At 40.8% G+C, this 5,352-nt stretch overlaps 1 pseudogene; it reads right to left on the reverse strand.

Moving 5' to 3' along the window:
- Positions 1-1,705: 1,705 nt before the first annotated feature.
- LOC110338717 lies at positions 1,706-2,649 on the reverse strand (annotated as a pseudogene).
- Positions 2,650-5,352: the final 2,703 nt, after the last annotated feature.

Consider the following 5,352-nt stretch of genomic DNA (forward strand, 5'->3'; position numbering starts at 1 on the left):
GTACCTGAGATTCTCTCTTCCATCTCTTGTATTCTGTTGCTGATGCTCGCATCTATGGTTCCTGATTTCTTTCCTACGGTTTCTATCTCCAGAGTTGTCTTCCTTTGGGTTTTCTTTATTGTTCCTATTTCCATTTTCAGATCTGAATGGTTTTGTTCAATTCCATCCCCTGTTTGGTTGTGTTTTCCTGTAATTCTTTAAGGGATTTTTGTGTTTCTTCTAGCTGTTTAGCTGTGTTTTCCTGTAATTCTTTAAGGGATTTTTGTGTTTCTTCTACCTGTTCAGCAGTGTTTGCCTGTAGTTCTTTAAGGACTTCTACCTGTTTAGCAGTATTCTCCTGTAATTCCTTGAGGCATTTTTGTGCTTCTTCTTTAAGGGCTTCTACCTATTTAGCAGTGTTCTCCAGTATTTCTTTGAGTGAGTTATTAATGTCTTTCTTCAAACCTTCTACCACCATCATGATATGATTTTGAATCCATCTCTTGCTTTTCGGGTGTGTTGGGGTATCCAGGACTCTCTGTGGTGGGCATACTGGGTTCTGATGATGCCCAGTGTTCTTGGTTTCTGTTAGTAAGATTCTTAAGTTTACCTTTTGCCATCAGGAAATCTCTAGTGTTAATGTTCAAGCTGTCTCTGGCTGTTGTTTGATCCTCCTGTGATTCTGTTAGCCTCTGTCAGCACTCCTGGGAATCCAACTGTCACCTGAGTCCCAGTGGTCAGAGCACTCTTTGCAGGCTAGCTCTCCTCTTGCAGGGCAAATGTCCAGAAGTCTGGAGCTCTGATCTACCTTCTGAGTTCTGGGGTCAGAGCCCTCCCTGTAGCCCAACTCTCCTCTGGTAAGGAAGGTGCCTCTGGGCGGGTGGGGTTCCTTTGTCCTGTTCCTGCTGGCATAAGCCCCTCTGAGATTCTCTGGAGTTGATGTTATGTTCCACTCACCCTTGATCCCAAGGACCTGCTGTGTGGAGAGTCCTCTGGAGCACTCAGCAGCCTCTGCTGGTGTTCAGAAGAGAGATGGTGGGGATGGCACCGACCAGACCAGAACCCAGCCTCTGTGTGTCTCTTCTTTATGTAGCTCCTTCAGTGATCCTAAGATTGTGTGGAGAGTCCTCTAGGAACCTTGTCGGTGTTCCCAGACTCTGAGTCCAAGGAGACCCTGTGCTGGTGCTGACTGGAAGGGACTAGTGCCCCTGGTCAGGGCAGATTTCTGCTTCTCTTATGCTGTCTCATGTCCTGCATGTGATTGGATTGGAACTGATGTGTTCTGCTCACCAGTGATCCTAAGATCACGTGGAGAGTCCTCTAGGGGCCGTGGGGGGTTTCCACAGACTCTGCGCCCAAGGAGACCCAGTGCTGGCACAGACCGGAAAGCATTTCCTTCTTTTTTTTAAAGACACATTTATTCAGCGTCATGATCAGACTATTACTTTTAGTAATCCACACCATGGGTGAAAAAGGTCTACAGTAAAGCCTTTTGTTGGGATTCTTTACAGAATTCTTCACAGAACAGAAACTATAATCACCTGTTATACAATTAGTCACAAGTACAGTCCTGGAGTTTTTGCACACACACATGAGTATTGTCTAAAATATGTCTTCTTTGTAGCAGCCTGCCACCACTGTGTTTGGCTGAGTTCACAAACCTGTTGTAACCTGTAGCTTCCCTGTTAGCTCTCCCCTCCAGCTAAGCTTTGTTTCCGGGCTGTAATTAGGACCTCTTGCTGCTGCCATGTTTACTGCTGCTGATGGAACCTCCTAAGCCACCTTGGCTTCGTGGTTTAGCAAAGTACTGGCCTCTGCCACCATAACAGCCAGAGCTCCTGCCTCCAAAGTTTCCTTCCTTCATCGGTCCAAAATTTGAAGACTGATTGCTGTAATTGCCAAAATCATTGTAGCTTCCACCACTTCCAAAATTGTTTCTGTCATTGATAAATCCATTATAGCCATCCCACCATATCCACCATCATCATGGCTGCCACTAAAGCCACCATGACCACTGAAGTTCCCTCCTCAACCAAAAATGTCATTGCCACCAAAACTGCCTCCACGACCACACCAAAGTTTCCGTAACCACTGCGACCTCTCTGGCTGGATGAAGCAATAGCCATCTCTTGCTTTGACAGAGCCTTTCTTACTTCATAGTGTGGCCATTGACAGTATGGTATTTCTGAATAACAATCTTATCCACAAAGGCATGGTCTTCAAAGGTGACAAAAGCAAACCCTTTTTACATTGTCTCAGTTAAAATTCCCATCCCTTCAAATTTTCCCATACGGCTCAAAATAATCTCATAGGTGATGTTCTTCAGTGTCTTCTTTAATACCAACAACAAAGATCTTTTTCACAGTTAAGTGAGCACCTGGTCTCTCAGAATCTTCTCTTGACATAGCCCTCTTAGGTTCCACAACAATTCCATCCACCTTGTGTGGTCTTGATTCATGGCAGCATCCACTTCCTCCACAGTGGCGTATGAGAGTCACCAAAGCCCCTGAATCTCTTGGTGTTTGGAGCTCTCATTACCAATCAGTCAGTTAGTGTTCCCCGTTGCTCAAAATGGCTCCTCAGACTCTTGTCGCTTGTTTCGAAGTGCAGCCTTCCAATGCAGAGCTTCTGCAGCTGTTGTGGCTCCTTGGGAGACTCTGATGTAGACATGACGGCACAGTGATAAGAGTCTTCAGTGATGCCTCCTCGGCAGCATCAAAGAGCAGAAAGGAATAAGATAAGGAACATGCCCTGGGTTTCTTTGTTCCTGAGACAAACTTATAGATTTATGGCAACTGCAATAATAATCTTTATTAGTTTTAAATTAGAGTTCCCAACATAAGATGATAGTTATCAAATGCATGTATAATGTTTACAATGTCTTTTGGGGATGGATTTTGTTAAACTAATGTCTGATATATTCTTAATATCTTGTGAAGAAATTAAAAGTAATGCACAGATGGCTATATATCTCGGGTCATAGGTGACTAGCATCACAAAGCTCTGAATTTGACCTACTGGACCATAAGAGAGAAGATCACACAATGAATAGAGTTAAATTACAGTTGGTCTCTTCACTTTGAAATCTAGACAGTCTCTTGGTAATAATAATGATTCCTTATATGATATCATTATACTTAGATATATTATTATGCATTCTAATTTCTATTATGATTGTATTACTGATAAAATTTTTCTTATTTTATACCATACACATTTCTTTCTGAATAAAACATCATGAGATGGAATCCAGTATTTGTTAGACTGAAAACTAAATATAAATTCTATATTAATTGGAAATAAATATCTATTCTCAAGTCATCATTTTTAATAGCTGAGTAGTACTCCATCATGTAAATGTACTACATTTTTTGTATCCATTCCTCTGTTGAAGAACATATGGGTTCTTCCTACCTTCTGGCTATTATAAATAAGGCTTCTATGAACATAGTAGAGCATTTGCCCTTATTAAATGTTGGAGCTTCTTCTAAGAATATGCCCAGGAGTGGTATAGCTGGGTCCTCAGATATATCCAATTTTCTGAGAAACCACCATACTTATTTCCAGAGTGGTTTTTCCAGCTTGCAATCCCACCAGCAATGGAGAAGTGTTCCTCTTTTTCCACATCTGTGCCAGCATCTGCTATTACCTGAGTATTTGATCTTAGCCATTCTGACTTGTGTGAGGCAGAATCTCAAGGTTGTCTTGAAGTTCTTTGGCAAATGGATGGAGCTAGAAAACATCCTGAGTGAGGTAACCCAATCATAAAAGAACATAAACGGTATGCACTTACTGATAAGTGGATGTTATCCCAGAAGTTCAGAATACCCAAGATACAATTTATAGACCACATGAAACTTAAGAAGAAGGAAGAGCACAGAGTGGATACTTCTATCCTTCTTAGAAGGGGGACCAAAATACCCAAGAGAGGAGATACAGAGACAAACTTTGGTACAGAAACTGCAGGAAAGGTGATCCAGTGACCATCCCACCTGGTGATCCCAAACCCAGACACTATTGTGGCTGCCAACAAGTGCTTGCTATTAGGAGCCTGATAATAGCTATCTCCTGAGAGGCTCTGCCAGTACCTGATAATTACAGAAGTAGATGCTCATAGCCATCCATTGGACTGAGAACAGGGTCCCCAATGGAGGAGTGATACAGCCCCATAGGAGGAACAACAGTAGGAAACAACCAGTACCCCCACAACTCCTAGGACTAAACCACCAACCAGAGTACACATGGAAGGATTCAACGCTCTAGCCACATGCGTAGCAGAGGATGACCTTGTGGAACATCAATGATAAGAGAGGCCCTTGGTCTTGTGAAGGCTGAATGACCCTGTATAGGAGAAAATCAGGGCAGGAAAGTGGGAATAGTTTGGTTAGTGAGAGGGGGAGTACAGATGGGATAGGGAGGTTTTTGAGGGGGAATTGAGGAAAGGGGATCAAATTTGAAATGTAAATAAAGAAAATAGGTAATAAAAAAGAAATCTTTGTGTAACTGTCCAAAGATGGAGTCACATAGCAATTCTTAAAATTTGGCTCTTTTCCTCTTTTTTAAAATATATTTTCCATGCAAATAAGCATCTAAAATATGGTATATTTTCTTCATCACATAAGACTTTAATTTAAATAGTAAACACATTCTGGACTCAAAGAAAGGTCTTATCCAGTATATCTGCCATCTATAGATGATTTCAGAGCAATTTGTTGAGGGTAAGTTATTGACGTCTTGAAATTTAAGTTTTATTTTAGGTGACACAAAGCATTTTCTAGCTTTGGATTTAAAAGTCTTATTGTAGCTGAATGATGAACCTGTACTTTTTTCTCATTGGAATCTTTGATTGTGAATCACTTGTTAATAGCATAGGGAAGGGGATAGAGGGTAATTCTGATGACTAAAGAAAGAGTAACATTCAAAGAGAAGCAAGGCAAAGGAACTAATTTCGAACACAATTTAACTGACAAAATTTATCAAACTTGAATACATCTTAGAATCAGTTGGGGGAAATTTGAAAGTCCCAAAGCCTATAGTGTGTCTTAGTCTTGTTATGTCAGAATGATAGGAGTGAAGATCAGGAGTCAGGGCATTAATGGAACCACATAAACAGTGCTGAAAATCACAATAACACCTGGAGTAACAAGTGTGTATATAATCTTCCAAAACTACAAGGATTTAAATAATTCCTTGCAATGAGTGTGAATATGATTTCACTATAGTAAGTAAACAAAATCTGAATGGAGGAAGCAACATTTTTTTTTTTATCCTTGACAATTTAGACAAACTCATTGCAACATTATCAAAAGTTATATTATATGTGCATAAAATCCAAAGGGATGAATTAAAAATCTTGAAAAGGGCTGGAACAAT

Source organism: Mus pahari, chromosome 22 (genome assembly GCF_900095145.1).
Source record: "Mus pahari chromosome 22, PAHARI_EIJ_v1.1, whole genome shotgun sequence".
Taxonomy (NCBI): domain Eukaryota; kingdom Metazoa; phylum Chordata; class Mammalia; order Rodentia; family Muridae; genus Mus; species Mus pahari.